The sequence below is a fragment of the Diadema antillarum genome, unplaced genomic scaffold (genome assembly GCF_040938485.1).
Source record: "Diadema antillarum isolate AM-2024a unplaced genomic scaffold, OU_Dant_1.0 seq00000303_RagTag, whole genome shotgun sequence".
Taxonomy (NCBI): domain Eukaryota; kingdom Metazoa; phylum Echinodermata; class Echinoidea; order Diadematoida; family Diadematidae; genus Diadema; species Diadema antillarum.
This window is the reverse complement of record NW_027271326.1, coordinates 430,440-448,605: the sequence shown is the minus strand read 5'-3', so window position 1 is coordinate 448,605 and position 18,166 is coordinate 430,440.

Here is an 18,166-nt window from a genome sequence, read left to right as displayed (position 1 = left end):
TCTCAGTCATTTCAAAATCAATTTTCATCAAATAAACGTCGAATTCCTCGTAGAATTACATGCTATTTCATATTTCATCAAAGGTTTCTCATTATCTGAAAAAAAGAAATAATCATCAAAATATGTTGGAAAACACAAACCCAATATTAACCAAAACTGTACCATCCATTTAATGTAGACGACAATGTAATGTCACCCAGAAAGGGTGTATGGGAGGTTTTGGATACCAAGGGAAGTTTCATTTCATACGTGATGGGTTAATTGATAACGTGCATGGTAGAACAATGGAGTTGTGGGAATAGTTATACAAATTAAACTAAGATCCCTTATTGTATCAGTTATTCTTTCCTGTGAATAACCGGCATAAATCTATTCCCTCGTGGCGTTACACGTGAACCGGAAACAGGTCTATTTTTTCCGAACTATCATAGTTGTTGTCGTTGTTATTGTTTTGACCTGCGTCTGTACTATGATGGTGAAGCGGTGGTGATAATGCGAAAAACAAACACAAAAACAAAACATGATGACATGTGTCCGCTTGGATCTCGTAGATTAATCATTACGAAATCGAGGAAAATGGAAAAATGAATGTATGAATGAATGAAGGGTCATTGAGTTCATATTGTATGAGCATTGGCTAATGACAATGAAAGAGTTAAAAGAAGTAACCTCACATTTATGTTTGTGAAAGTGAAGGATTCATTAACACACAATTTTGCTAAGAGGAATTATCGTAATCGATGGTGTTAAACTGTCCGAGACCTTGATAACACCATATCGAGAGCCCAGTAAACTTCCGGCGACCGGCCACACTTCCGATAGAGATCTGTGATCCCAATGATGTGCGTCCGAATCTATCGATTATACACCTTTGAGCTTTTACAGTATGTCCCCCCCCCCCCCCCCCAAAAAAAAAAAGAAAGAAAAAAGAAAGATACAATCAAATTTTTGCATTGAAAACTTCCAATATGATTAGATTGTCTAACTGCTACTTCAGGGTCTTAAAAAAATAATATCTGAGCTATATTATTTTGCAGAAACCCCCATTCAATTTGGTTAAGTTGTCGCAGAGAAATGTGGATCTCTGTAAAGCATGTCATGAGTCTGATTCTTCCAAAGTTAACACTCATGGATGCTCTTGGGGTGCATAGTGTGTGAACACAGTGGACAGAACTTGGAGGGAAGGGATTCCTGACATGCTCTACAAAATTCCTCATTTCTCTTTGACCACTGAAGCAAATCGGATGGGGTTTTCAGTAAGATGTGGGTAATAAATTATAGTTTCATACCCTGAAATTTTATTTGCATTGATTTACTATTTCTAAAGTTACCATTGTTGTTACCATTACCATTTTTTGAGATACGGTATAGTACTAAGTTCGTATCAAAGCAAACAAACACATGACGTTTGTTCTATCACAGTAGTATTTTAACTTGCCCAATCATTAGTAGAAGACATGGTATCCTTACCGAACATCTAGCAGTTGCAACCTGTTTGTAATTACTTAGGATAACTACCTGGATATGACAAGCTGATTTTATAGTGAATGAAAAAGAAAGATCATATTCCGAAGGTAATAATGATCGCCAATTAATGATTGTAAAAATCGTACTGATGCAAAAACTAAAACTGTAGGTTATGAACTTCGGTCAACAGGCCAATGTTTTTGTTTTACGTTGTTGTTTAACGTGTATATTAATATCTAAGCATTATTGGGACACGTATCTATAAGCATTGCTTCTCCTGGGGTTCCTACCATCAAGTTTAATTGAGTTTGTTTTGTTTATGTTTACTTTGTATGTAACTATGTATCTTCATGTGTCTTTTTATTGTATACTGCTGAAATGATGGTGCATAAAAGTAAATTGAACTGAACTAAATGTGGATATAGCATCTTGACGCGGGATGAACCCGGCACCATGCAGGATTTAAAGCTAGGAACATCTGTTTTTAAATGAAGATAATTATCTTTGCCACTGGACCAAAGAGGCAGTAGGATTTATCACCTGTGCTGAGTATTGTATCAGATGGATCTGAGCCTATATAACGAAAATACAATGTACACATGATTGTAATAGGGTTGAGGGTATGGAATCTCAGGAACAAATTTATCATGCGCAAAAATAATAAAATCAAAGTCCAATTCCGAAATACTGATGATGCTGATGATTGTAATGGTGACTATCATACTACCACTACTACTACTATTACTACCACTACGACCACTACTACCACTACTACTACTACTCTCAGTACTACTTCTACTTCTACTACTACTACTACTATTACTTCTACTACTACTGATGCTACTTCTACTACTACTTCTACTACTACTACTTCTACTTCTACTACTATTATACTTCTGCTGCTACTACTTCTACTACTATTATTGCTACTACTACTACTACTACTACTACTACTACTACTACTAATACTACTAATACTACTACTACTACTACTACTACTACTATTGCTACTACTAATACTACTACTAATACTACTACTAATACTACTACTACTACTAATAATAATAATACATCTACTACTACCACTACTACCACTGCTACTACTAACGATGATGATGATGATGATGGCAACTGGTAATAGAAATAACAACCATGAATAACATTAACAATAATGAGATGATAATGATAATGACAATGACAATCATAACAATAATGATAACAATAGTGATGATAATAACAAACACTTCAAATGAGAAATGTACTTGTCGTACCTTTCCATAGTCAAAGAAATCGGCTTCTGAGAAATGAATATACAGTTTCTGTCTGAGAGTCTTCAGCAACTCTACAGACTATAGCATACATATAGGAAATGGATTCTGTAAGAACGCACATTGTCTGGATGTAGGTGTATCATCATGTTTACCTGAAATACCCACAAGAAGTATATAGGCACTTCTATTTAGATACAAACGCACGCACGCACGCACACACACACACACACACACACACACACACACACACATACTCAAACACACAAACTCACGTACACACATGTATGTATCCAAATGATATCTGTATGATATGAATGTGTCCGTAAATGTGTGAGAGGCGAAGAAAGAACAGAAAAAGGGGAGAGAGGGAGAGAGAGAGAAAAGGAGAACATTTTTTTTTCTGTCAGAAATCGCTTTTTTTTTCTGTAATGAATATTATATGTCATAATATGATAGACTTGTTATACTAGCTTTAACGTGACGGATAATGCAGATCTGCACTGGGTTTCTGTTGTTGAGTGAATGGCGGGTTCCGCCTGGCTGAGCTGATTTGGCAGGCGTAGTAGAAAATGTTGTTAGCCCCGTTGGGTCTCCGAGCTCGCCTCTTTTTGCTATGAATTCGCGCGGAACTGGTACGAAACAGTTCAATAGCTAGAAACCTCGCTCGCTCATAATCGCTTCAATTGAGGATTTTGTTCGGCGGGATGATACTGTTATAAATCCTCTTATAGCTTCCTACCCGCTAGAGCGCACAGCTCAGGGCTGCAAACGAACTGGTTAGTGGCTAAATACTACCTATTATCTCCCCTCACTTTTGTTCGCTACCATTTCAGGTGTTAGCACGTGGAAGAACGAGACACGTTTACAAGTGTTTGTCCGTCACTTCACAGGAGGTAGAGGTAGTGATTTTCAGTGATTGACAAAATCACGAGCAACGTGAAAATTCACGGACGGCGGTAACGTTGGCGAGGGTGTGTTTACTGATCACCGTAGGCCTACTTACGATAGGAACGTTGCGTAAGAGGCCTTCTGCTGGAGTCCTTTGGAAGAGTCGTGATAATCAGATGGTCAAGGAAACTCCGGGGAGAAAAGACACGTCTTCGTGTACAGGTGTTGAGGGGCATCGAACGGAATGCTTCGCCTCCTTGGCATATTGTGATACCAGCGGATTTTTGAAGACCAAAGACTGTGAGTGAATTCCAAGATCCGTCTCATTTCTGGACGCCAGCCTGCGGAGACACCATACAGGTTCGTTTCATTGTAGTGTATACATGTTTGGTAGCTACTTAGACTAAACATTATTTTGTTATTTTTGACCTCAACGTATCTCCTATAACTGCAAACGATGTCTATGGCAGCTATGTGATGAATCTATTAATAATATTATTATCTCACAATATCCGTTCCTACTTCCGCTCCACACTAACATTTTTTTTTCTTCCTTTGCTGGAAAAAACATTAACAGTAAATCGTGCTTCCTGCCTGTAGGTAAGTCCTTCCGTCGAAGAAAGTTTCTATCACAGTAATTACACTCTTATCATACCCCTTCTAAGATCCAATAAAAGTTTGCACTTCTATACCCATGGATTTTTGGGGAGAAATACGAATTTCTAATGAACATCACGTCCCGTGTGCTTAAACTTACGCTGTGCTTTCTTGCGAAGAAATTCCGCATATCTCTCCTTCCATCACGCATTAAACAAAAGAATCATTTGTTTATGGTGTCATAATGCATATGGTGGGAGGGGGGGGGGGGGGGTTAATACAAATGGGTGACCAGCCATGCGATGCTCTACAATGGAAATCATATCGCGTGAGCGGAGTGAATCTTTCCATCACAGCCATAAAAACAAAGACACTTTGCAACGCCTTCCACGCTTTAAGAGAGAATACGAATTTGTTTGTCTGTGAGTAAATATCTTTCTCGTCAATGTCAGTTTGAAAAAACAAAACAAAACAAAACACCAAACAGATCAAGAACAAAACGAGAAAGCAAACACACGAACTAATGAACAACACCAAATCTTCCCAGGGTACTGCCAAGAATCTCTTTAAATGAAATTGACGAGGAAATAACAGCACAAACAGTTATTCAATGCAACAAGAGGAAACAAAACGCAAATTAAATTCCACCAACTCATCAGGCAGACAGACATGAATGTTCTGTAGTATAGTCACTTTTCACCACAGAGGACAAAAGACAACGCACAAACCACGAAACCTTGGGGCTTTGTATCTATTGTACATTATAGGCTTCCTTTGGTTTCATGAGAACGGTAGTTGATTCATCTCTTTATGTACTTCGTCATTATTTGGGCGAGACAACTATGCTTCAAAAAAAAGAGAGAGAAAAACAATACGGAAACAAACAAAACTTCGATTGTTGGAAATTATCGAGCTTGTTGCTATTATGAGCAGCTGCATAGGATGGGCAAAAGGAGGAGTATATATACTGTCATTATTTCGTGTTTCATTGTTGTAAGGCTACACCGGCAACAAGTGGTTTATCAAGTTCAAGTTCAAACTCAATGCTATTCTTTCCCCTCATCTCAGCGCAATCAACAACATATTACGCACAATATCAATGAAAAGTAAAGAGATGTCAGTTTAAGTAATCAGAAAAGCAGGGGTGCATTATACTTTTGATGAAGATTAAAGAACTGGTACATTTTAGTGATACATACATTGGAGAATGGAAAGGGGAACCCACTGAAAAGCGTAGCTTGTAAATTGTGGGTCTCGCCAGTTATGCAGTATGCATACAACATAGAAAACTAAATGTGTGGTCACCAAATCCAGTTCGTATTGCTTCATCGGTTGACTAAGTTAAACATAGTCATATTCATAGTCAAACATAGTCATAGTCATATTCGTAAATGTGTTTGTTAAGTGGGTTGATCAAACTAAATAAAGTGTATGGATGTTGATGAGGAGTCCCGTCGACTTGAAGTTGAAGTTTATTATCTATCTACCACATGTTTACACTACATGGCATAATACATTACAAAAGACACATGCATGAATGCAGAATAAAAGTTACCATACGATGAATGGAATGAAAGAAGAAAGGGAGAGAAGAATCGAGAAGGGGAAAGAAAGAGAATTGTCGAAAGTGAAAGAAATAGTCATAATGTGTAGTATCATATATGTATATATTATAATATTGATGATATTGCTGAAAAAAGGAATTCTAAAGTGATGACATACAGAGATTATAAAAAGACCAAATCAAATCAAATCAAATCAAGTCAAGTCAAAAAGGATATTGCAAGGTATGCGCGTATGGAAATGACAATAAAAGACAATTAGATGGTAGAGAACATAAGTTGTCTAGAAATAGAAATTATAATTGTGTCAAGTTAGAACCCATGGGGACTTTGTGCGGTATATATGATTCTTTTAAAGCCACAGTTGATGTTGCAGCTCCACACACACGTTATAACTGTTAGGTTTTCCAAACTGAACATGATATAATCGATATACATACATAAATGCCCCAATTTTGCCTAGGGTATTAATCTGCGATCACTTCCATTACCCCCTGCGGCGGATGGACATTCTGAAGACTGCAGCTTATAAGATGACTGCATGTGAAACACGATTGGATATCTTATTTCCGTGGACCAGCGAAAAGTTGCGGTAACCCGATGAAAGGTGCCTTAATTCTGGGCATTTCTCGTCGAATTGAGATTGCGTCGTTCTCATACCATTTCTCTGAAAGGTGATATGTTCACCCCCTCCAACATGCCCTCTTTTTCTTTTTTTCTTGCCCTTTCTTCCGTGGGGGGAGGGGGGGGGTCACTAGTCAAAAAGTGCTTCAAGAAATTGATTAACTCACATAAAGAAACGAAAAAGTGAAAAATAGGGACTAAGAGCAGATTTAAAGTGACCAGAGACGGGTAGTAATGATACAGAAAGGAAAGGAAGTCAAATAAAAAAGAAAGGAAAGGAAAATATGAAAAAGACAGTTCAGTTAAATCAATGAAGAGGACAAAAGAGGGCAAAAATATTAAAACAAAACAAAAGAGACACATTAAATGGGTGGGGGAAAAGACAGAAGAGACATGTTAGATTGGGGGAAAAGGAAAAATAGAATACTCAATTTGTCATCTTTACGATTCAAAAAGATAAAAAAGATCAAAAACACTACATCATTGTATTTTCCATTTTTTTTCGGACTAACTTTGGACTGGAGGGAAAGACAATTAAAGGGCAAGCAAACCCGTCGTGAAGTACATTCGGCCTTTAATCATAATGACAGTCGATATGTCTAACGACTTCTCTTCGATCACGTGATACTCTCGCCATTTATCAGGGAGACACGGGCAAACCCGATCCCCCTTACATCTCGACTGACAAAGCACTAATCCATTCCCGCCGAATAAAGCACTTGTATGGGAATTCCGACAATCCTCGTGCCTTGGTGAGTCTTCACTTGATTCAAATTCGCGAAGTGCCGCCGTGTTCCGTTGTACCGAAACCAACTTCCCGCCCCCATTCCCCCGCATATCCCCTCTTCTCCTCTTTCCGTCACATCTCAACCCCCTCTCCGCCCTTATTTTTAAACGTCTCTAAGCAGCGGGAAAACTAAGAATGGGAATTCCGACAATCCCCGTGCCTTGGCACATCTTCACATGATTCAACAGAGAAAAAAAAAAAGGAAAAACAAAACAACAACAACAACAACAACAACAACAACAACAACAGATAAGAGATTTGGCCAATCTGATAAATGACGAGTAAATAGCTTGGGGATGCAGTGACATGCTTCTCGAAAAGTACGAGTGTAATCATAAAAGGAAATAAGTTATTAAGTACTCGTTCAGGAAACACACTGATATCTCTAACCGGACGTTTGTGAGTAACGTAACCCCTTTCCACTCAACATCACCATGCTCTATAATTTCGAGGTTAAGATAAGTAATACGGAGGAGATAAAACCAAACAGTAACTTGATATAATTATTTGATCTATTTGTCATCTAAAACGTTTGCGTTTCCTCTTGAGAGAGAATCTCGCGTATTTGAGGAAATATGGAATATTCCTTTAATATGAACTCTTTATGCACCACGTTGTAAAGCCTCTGCGTGCCACTTTATTATTCCGAGACCGTAACGTAGGCATGCTTTGGGTAAACATTCCATGTTTCAAATCTAGGCAAGTTTTTATAGATCCTTATTATGCTGGACATACAAAGAACAAAAATTGTAGAAAAATTGCTAATGTTTGCTCTGATGTAAATTCATATCACAACTCTATGATTATTTTTCAAATCAAATGATCAGTAGCTACATCATTGTCAAGGTATGATTTTTGCACAAAACAGCGTCAGAAATGTAGAATCACAAATCCAGCAGGTGACATTGAATCACAACATTATGCAAGCTACATGTGCAGGAGTGGAATCGCGGGTGACGCTTTCGTTGTACGGTATCATTTGGCGATTTATCGATCGATTTAGGCGGGTTTGTGCGTTTGAGCAAAATTTGGGAACTTGGCACGTCGTCGACCATGGCACATAAAAAAGTTGATATATAAAATAAGATATGCTCTTTCTTCGGCTATCTGGCCAAGTTTTGATGACGAGGCGTTGTTAGATGAAAAATTACAGAAAAGAAATAAAGTATTGTGATTTGATGTTGTTGTTGTTGCTGCTGTTGTTGTCATACTCAGATTGAAGCGTATGCATTATTTCCCTAACCTTGCTTTATTTTGTCAGGCGCTGCAATGGTAATGATTGTAATGGCATGGAAATGGCATAGAAATGGCATGAGTGCACACAGTTCTCATTTTTCAGTTGTTCCTATGAATAACACTAGTATAATTTTCTGTTGCTCAGACACGCAACTCCATATTCCAAAGAGAACGCATCATCTTTCAGTTATTCATTAAAAGAAAAAGAAGATTCTTCGTTATACGCATAGAAAGAGAGGGAGAGAGGGGGGAGGATTACACATAAATGTTGTAGCTTTTTTCGTTGCAATGTCTACCGTTGAAACGTATACTTTTGGTTGTAAAAAAAAGGATTGTTTACCTTCATAATACATTCATTTTGAACTAACCCGACGGCATTCTTTTCCTTTTTCTTAGCCGGAAAAATAAACAAACGAAACGAAAACGACTAAAAATGCCCATTAGCTATATAGAGTGAACTCACCGCCGATAAAGGGCACGTGGTAACTGGTAACTTATGTCCAAATTCTGCAGATAAAAAGAAACGGATAAATTAATAGATTTCATTACCCATTTTGACATGTTTAATGATTGGACTCCTGTTACAGCTGATGACCTGCACTTGACCTGTATCAACAGCCAAACCACAACTCTGCCGTCGACTTTGTTTTGATTATACTTATTTGACACATGTTTATGGCCCACACTCCGTTAGGCAAGCGTTGTTTCTGGTGGTTGGTTTCATGCAACGTGGGCATACACGTGATACACCCTTCTGAGGGCTTTTTTCTTTAATAATTGTGATTTTTAAGAGCCATATTAATTTTAAGATTCCTCTTGTATTCGTATGATTATCTTTACAGTGAGTAAGGCTATCTCAACACTCTAGACTAACACCAGCTCCAGTAAATAAGAGCGTCAGCCTGAGGAAAATTAGTGTAAGATGTAGCTCTATTTTGCAGAAGGGTGTTTTAGAACATCAACAATAATAATAACTATGTAACCTAAGATTTCTTCAGAAACGGCTTAATTGTTTGTGCCTTTATTTATTTTTTTATTTTTTTTTTTGGAACAGGGACATGTTTATGACGACATATAAATGTTTTGAATCATCATGATCGTATTGATGACTGTAAAAACCTGTTGTCATGAATAATCATTTATTGTGCAAATTAATGTATACGCGATTTGTTTGAGGAAACCCACGTGGTGTGAAGCTTCTAGAGAGCAGAGACTTAGCGTTCGAGATCGAGGAAGAAAGTTGGCTCTTGTTGTTTCCTCATAAAAGTTTTAATGGCGATATAGCTTTCTTGTTGTTTGATGTCAATGAATGACAAGTGTGATGTTGATTGCCGCCATCTTTTCCTTGAGGCCATAATACTGTCTTTCTCTGATCTATTTTTTGATTAGCATGAACGGATGCATTACGCCGTTCTGCTCTTTTATAATGAACTTTAATTGATGTACAACTCTGAAGGCAGTTCTAGGGTAGAGAAATACGATTAATGGCGCCTTAAAGGTAGAGCCGAAGAAAGGCATTCTTAGTGTCTGGCGGCGACAACTGGGAGGCTTCCAACATATAAGAAGAAAGGACGACTCAAGGGCTTATGCAATGAGTCAGGTGCATTGCTATGTCAGTATATGAATCAAGTATTGTAAGGCATGCTGAGCCTCCTAGCTGTTCATGACTGAAATAGACATTAAAAATAAAAGCAGCATCCAAATTGGATATGTGTATGGGAGTTTAGGAGGAAGAGGGATGACCGTCTTTTTTTTTCGAGGGAAGGGGGCCAAAAACATGGTTATTTGGGTATCAGGGGCTCTTCACGTGGATTCCAATAATCACGATTTACCATAAGTGTTTGCACCTGGGATTCTTGAATTTGTGAAGGGGTGTTTTTAAGTGTACCCCGCATCTGTCGATAAGCCATTCAGGTATGATCACGCCTTATCAATACCTCTTCATATACAATAAATAAGATTGTGCATTCGTCTATTGTCGGCAATGTTTTAGAAGATATATGCAGGGTGTTTGCAAAGACGGCATGGAGTTTTGATACCGCGATAAGTTTTTCATACATTTGTTTATAGTCATTTTCACATAATCATGAGATTATTCTCACCCAGGCTTTGGTGGCGTGCGAGGGCTCTTCTTTTATTTTCTATTTTGATTCATCTTCCACCGCATTCGCCGTGTGAAATCGTTAACAGCCGACACAAGGAGAGCAGATGCCAGACATATGGTTCTCTTGAGAACCTTTCCTGATTTTCGATGTTTGATGGTTAAGAAGGAGATGGAACGCGAGAGAGGGAGAGGGTCGGGGGGGGGGGGGATGGAGCATATCGCAGCTAGTTTATTGCTACACCCTTTAAAACCCTTACGTCTGTCCACCACATCGGTGCTTTTATTAGCCGGGCTTTTTTTAATCAGCGGCCAACTCTGGTCTAATAAATGTGACAAATAAAGGACAATTTGTGCCTGATCACTGCGCGAAGATTGTAATGGCAAAGTGGCATGTGAGCCGCATTTTTTTTCTTCTTCTTGTCGGAACAAAGGCCCACTAACCCATCAATCACACAGCTCCAAAGCACCAGCTCACATTTTCTCTCTAACGTATGGATTGAGGATAGCATCGTCTGCCTAAAACTGGTTTACACAATGCGACGTGAACGTGTGAACGTACAGCAATTGGGTGCTAAGTGAGATCATCTGATAGTTCTGCAAGGGTTAATCATACTACCAATATGGAGAGTATGCAAGCTTTGATTAACCTTTAAGCATTTTTATTCGTTTTTCCCCCGACATAAAGTGCCTCGAAGTATTCTATGTCTGCCGGCCTTCCCAATTTTACGAGCAATTGTTTATGAGCAAACATTCTACTAACAGTCCGCTCGTTTTCTGCATGCATGACCATTATGCCAAGAAAGGCAAACTAACTGCACAATGCATCTCGTTTTGTTGACATGACACGTCCCTATCCCAAGAAATTTCGAATGACCAAAACTCTCAACTGACATGTCCTAAAAACATAGATGTAAACGTAAGTTATCACTACATACAAGATCTCGACTAAATATCTGTTTTTATGTGAAATCAAAATGAAAATATATCCCTTGCACAATTTTGTGTGGTTGTGTCGATGTTGTTTTGTTGCAGCAATGAACCATTAAAAATGACTTAAAGGAGACCTCCGGATGATTTTCAGAATTTTTTTTTGAACAACTATAAATTAGTTATACTGAGGACAGAGTTTCAGAATTTGTGTTAATTGGGATGAAGAATAAGAATATTTTCAAAATTTAGAACAAATTGCAATGAACAAGGATGATGACATGGCAGAGTCACCATAAGAATGCATGAGTTGGGGCTCAAGGAAGCAGAACAAAAAAAGAAGGCATGCATAGATTATTCACAAGTGAACACGCTAGCAAGCGGTATTGTTATGGAATTACACTGCTATATTTCTGAAATATGTGAACCTCCTATGTCATCATCCCTGTTCAGTGTAATTTGTTTAAGGTTTTCCAAAGTATTGTTTCTCTCCTCAAGAACCACAATAAATTCCACAAATCTATACATGGAGTTGTCGATTTGCGTACTACATAATGTGAAATTATGAAAATCGTCTGGAATGTCCCTTTAAGACTGAGAAGGAGAGGCTCTATAATTGCTACATTGTCAGTCAATATATCTTTATGATTGTTTTGTGCATAAAACATTAGGAGAGTTAAGAGCTGATGACACCATCATCGCGACATTTCTAAACATTGTTTGTTATCACTATATCACTGATCTTTATCAAATCTGTACCGTTGGTTTTTTTTTCCGGATTTTGCTTTATTCATCAGACTCAACTAGATTGGAATTGCAATGTGAAGTGTTGCCGAGAACGCTTGCAGTGTGCAGTGAAACACACAAACCCAGTTGTGTATGATTCTCATGATCCGATTGTTAATCAACATATTCTTACTTACTAAAATTGCAAGTCATCTTTCTGTCTTTCCACACAGTTTGTAAGTCTCACGTTAGATTGTGTCGTCAATGTCTATGATTGACCGGTCTGCGACGGTCAAGAAGATCCCGTGTACTTGAATCACGAGTTCTTCTCCCATAAGAGTATTTGCATGTACCGTTCCTACGGATGTGCGATGATTGGTAAAGACAATATTAAAGCCGACATAATGGCATGTCATACTGCACTTCTATCGGACATCGCATTACTGCATATCGAAAAGTCTTCGTCGAATAAATTGTAATGATTGCCTAACATTATGATCACTGCCATGCCATTTGTTTTTATAATACCGTTATCATTCTGGTTGAGGTCTTGTTAAGTTCCAGTTAGTGTTTTGCCCGTCACTAAAGCTGCGGCAAGATATATACTTATACATAAGATTATAGACATCATTGTAAAGGTACGAATTAAAGCAAGAGAGACTATGCTAATGACCCGTCACTGTCGTGCATGAAGCCCGTGCAGCTACAGTACTACTTCAAAATTGTGTATGAAATTGGTCCACGGGAGTTTGCGTACCTTGTATGAATATCATTTTAGCAACAAGAAAACGTCGTGTTACAATACTTCACATGGCAACTTATACCATTTCGCGCTGATAATTCTTCAACGACAAAGACTAGTGGGATGAAGACTTTTGAATTTTCCCTCTGTCTCGGTTAAATCAAAGTTAGATAGGAAAGTAGTCTAAATGATATGAACCATGCCCAATATCGAATGTATCCGCCAGTAAACAGGGTCTCCGAATGCCCCTTTATTTCAAAAGAAATTACAAAGTCTAAATAGTTATTATTGCTAACTGGTACTAAGATTCCGATGTTTAGAATCCACCTGATACTGTAGTCAAAATGCATCACGCTGACAATGTCATGACTGCATCTCGTATCATCTGTCTCTTTTTTCTTCTGTAGAGTACCTTATAAACAAGAGCGTGTTATTCCGGTTAAGTGCAGGATCAACAGGAGTTACTGAAAGTGTCAAAATTCTGATTGATTACAGAGTCAAAAAAGTTCGCACACTCGGATATGATACTGTTCTGTTGCGATGAAACATGCTATAGTCATCCAGTTTTATACCCCATTACGTAACATTTTCTGTACCAGCGTCGACTTTCCAAGAGGGGTAAATTCCGTTACAGGGAATGAGAAACCTACAAGTAACTTGACGTTGGACATGAATGCTGCTATTCTTCGCAAGCGTTGATTGCGCGATCTTATCACCTAGCTGGATTTATGCTCCGTTATATTGGACTATAATCGCTTAATGAAGAGCGCTCGAGAGCAGAGTCCACTTGAGCCGGCTCGCGAATTCCTCATTAACCTTTTATAGGACAAACACAGCGGGGATCCAGAGCATGGGTGCTTATCTGATGCATGGACCATTAATTACACCCCCCTTCGGGGCTTTCAGATGGAACGCACCACGCGCCGCTTTTGCGCGATCCCAAACTGTCGCGGATCGTTAAGGTTGACACATTAACCGATGTTCTCACTACACCATCCCGTCCACTTACGTGAGCGCTTTTGGATAGTTGGACACTCATCAGTGTCAAACAATTGTTTGTATTGTCGCTAAACTCTCGTATCATTATCTCATGTTCGTAAGTGGCAAAACCTATTTCCTATGCCAATCTAGAGGAGGGAGAGAGAGAGAGGATGGATTAGAGTTGGAAAGCATATATTTTTATTCGTGTGTCCATTTTGTTTTCAAATTCAGAGGTATAATAGTATTGTGATCCATTATAGAGTCTGCTATATTATATTCACATAATGTTTATATATATACACATTGTTTATTATATGTTATAACTGCATAATTAAACTGCTAATCTCTGTAAAAAAATCTAAACTCTGAAAAAACCCTTTCAGATACAATGTCGCAAATAATCTATCAGCTTAATAAGCATCCTTAATGAACTGGCTTTTTCTTCCACTCTTTGTTTGACTCAGTATTGATAATGTTTATAATGTTTGATTTTTTTTTTCAGAACCCCGTGCGTCTATTGAACTTATTCATTGCAATCAGTTTGTATTCATTTATCACTTTCAACATTCTTGAGTGTTTGTGTGTGTGTTTGGTATGTGTGTATGCATTCTATGTATTGTAGAAAGAATTATCATGCTTATGTTTAGGAGCACTCTTGGAGTGTGGATTATGTCTTAAAATTGAAAAGGGCTACACTGCTTTATATAGGAGACAGGATTGTATTAATAGATGAATACATCAGATCCGATTAATTCTGCTTTGGTTGGCGCCAGTATAACTTGGGCGAAAAAGCTCCCCCTGCCCCCCCCCCCAAAAAAAAAACAAACAAACAAACAAACAAACAAACAAATTCAAAAACAAAAAACAAAAACCACAAAACAAACAAACAAACAAACAAGCAAAAACAAAAACTCGAAACAACATAGTTCGTAATGCTCCTTAACTATTTGAATAAAAATCACACTCATGTGAAAATAGACAAAGAGCGCAAAAACGAAACTTTGGCACTAAAAGAAATATCGTTAGAGTTAAACAATTTAAACAAGTAATGGAAATTCATTGCGATTCTACGTGGGCGCTTTCGCAGGATTCAACGTGATGCATGTGCACACTTAGATTCGATATCGTTTTGGATTTCTTCGATCCTCCCAGGAATGAGCCTATGTATGTTATGGGTTACTTCGCCTATTAAAGGCCAAGTGTTACGATGAGGTGGCTGAATTCCTTAATCCGTATTACTGTATATCTGTTATGTGAGCAGTAAGGTTTTGGACCACGCTCCATATCCATGCCGCTGTAGAGAAAACAAGAGCAGTCTCCAAAATGGGCTGAACCAGACAGCATAAATATCTTAGGCAGGATTAGACTGTACAAGTCTTCTGTCTTCTTCAAATCTCTTCGTATCCATATCTAATTGACACACTGAATTAGAATATGTCAGTCCGTCTGTCAGTCCATCTGTCTGTCTGTCTGTCTGTCTGTGCTTTTCTCTGTCTGTATCTGTGTTTATTAATAATAATATGTATACACATACTCACGCACATACACATGTAATTATTATACAGTGTATTAAGTGTATATATACATACATATAGATAGGTAGATAGATAGATAGATAGATAGATAGATAGATAGATAGATAGATAGATAGATATACAGATAGACAGATAGATAGATAGATAGATAGATAGATAGATAGATAGATAGATAGACAGATGCGTATATTGTTACTGAAACCAAGTCCTTCTTATTCTCTAGTTCAGGGGGGTTTTGCAGAATACTATCAGACAATATCTTGTTTAAGGTGATTTACACAAAACTTGGTTTCTCTCCCCATAGTTTTAAAGATCTGTTTTGGTAATTAGCGAAATGCTTGCCCATTACTCTGAATGTATTTTTTTTCTATATCTTTCGATCTTTCTTCTAGCTTGTAGTCCCATGTATCTGTTTATTTTACCTACCTCTTTATGTGCTCTCCACTGATTATTGTCCGTCAATCACCATGCTTTTAACAAAACTCCAAATTACTTGCCACAAACTTTATTTTACAGTCTATAGTTTTGAGGAATATTGCCGCCGCTATCTCTTAGACAACCGCTAAAAGACCACTACTAAATATACTACCTTTGTCGTTCCTCCATCGATCTATTAAAAGGTATGTAGTCGTTTTTGTCAGTGTCTTTCATACGCCATATTCGAATATTCCTTTGATCCTTTTCTCGGTCATCTGTTATCTCAGATTACACTTTTCAAAGCATCCATTTGATTATTATAATCGCTATAAAACCTGCTTTATACAACACTGTATTTCTCTTTGTGTACATTATGTATTCATTGGTAAGAGTATGACGATGTGCATAAGGCAGTCGATATATAGCGTTTTTGACGTGTTTGAAGAAGTACTCGTACCTTTTCTGGCTATCTTACCGCGGAGTGTGATACCTGTACAGATTAGCGGAGTACGCTGCCACTCGCGTGTACTTACGGTGTGAAGATACGTGCTAATCCTCTGATAGCGATGTTATATTTTCCTCGATGTCTTTTCTATAGCCGTGTGATATCTAAGCCGATAATTCGGATTAGCAGAGTACGATGTGACACCATTGTTGAGTAACCTTCGGTTCTCGGATTTCTACACAATGCAGCGTCATGCACCCTATCATATTGACAACATTTTTAAAACCTCAGTTGAAAATCTTGCTTTGAACCCCCCCCCCCCCCTGAAAAAAAAAGAAAAAGATACCGGCTATTCAACTCATCAATTTCCTTGAATCATTCATTTTTTTATTTCACATCAGTATATCATTATCATCACCACTGATGTCAGTGTAAATCCACATTATAACATAATTATGAAATATCTTAATCCAAATCTGTCCATATCAAACCAAAACCTACTATTTCCGCCCATTAATTACACAATGATACAGAATACGACATCCCCTGTATTACCAATCAATGTCATACACTAATGATTAACACGTATCGTTATAAAAAAAAAAAAAAAGCTAAACTGAAAATTAACGTTCAGTTTCAGCTAATGCGCGACGCTTCATTGACAGCATATAAACGTTACGGACAATGTAAAACAAAATGAGCCCCATATGGTATAAAGTAACTTCTTTTAAATGCAAATATAATGTGCAGCAAATCTAATCAGTTTGTAAAGTCATAATTTCAAAGGACACTGCACTAGGATGCCAACATAATTATAAAGATTTGAGGGGTAGCATTTGCTCTCTCTGTTTTTCTCTCCCTCCCTCTTTTTCCCCCCTCCTTCATCCCGCCCTCCCTGTCTGTCTGTCTGTCTGTCTCCCTTGGACGCTGCACTCCTTAGCCTCTCTTCACAGACTTATGGCTTGCTGTCATAAGCGCGCAGCCGAAACGGTAGCTTACATGTCAGCTCCAAGGCATTATCTATCAAAGAGTGGCGCTCACACACTGTCTCTATGACAACATCTCTTCCACCTGATTGGTTGCCAGGATGTTTCGCATTTCCGTGACACAATGCGACCAATCTTTGACGCAGTAATAACTTTTTTTTGTTTATCCGTTTTGTATTTCGTTGTACAAGTGATGCTCTTCAATTTCCACTTTTATCTGCACTTCCACGGACGAACTTTTTCTTTAATATAATTTTGCCATGCAGATCGCCAGAGGACTTTCTTTAACTCGGGGAAAACACACCCTCTAGCTCTAAACCTATTGGAAGCTAGGCCTACAGCTTTTATATTATACATGGAGTATGAACATATTCAAACGTTTGATATTATCACTAGTGTTTCATTTTCTCCCTTCCCCAGCTGCAATCTGTGGGGTTGATTGGTCAGTAAATAGTGACCCCTACTGAGGAGTGAGGCACCTGCGAAACACCGGACAGTCGTTCACAACCTGGATGCCACTCGGCTTTTACGATTATAAAACAAGGTGAGTTTTTTTTTTCTCCAGAGATTTACTTCTTCGTCTGCCAGAAGGTAGGACCTTTTACAGTTGTGGCGCCTTGGAAAAGAGAGATATATGAGAAAGATAAGAGAGAGAAAGAGGTAGAAAGATAGATAAATAGATAGATAGATAGATAGATAGATAGATAGATAGATAGATAGATAGATTGATAGATAGATAGATAGATAGATAGTTAGATAGATATGTAGATGGATAGATAGATAGATGGATAGATAGATAGATAGATTTATAGATAGATAGATAGATAGATAGATAGATAGATGCCGATACCGATAAATAGATAGATAGAAA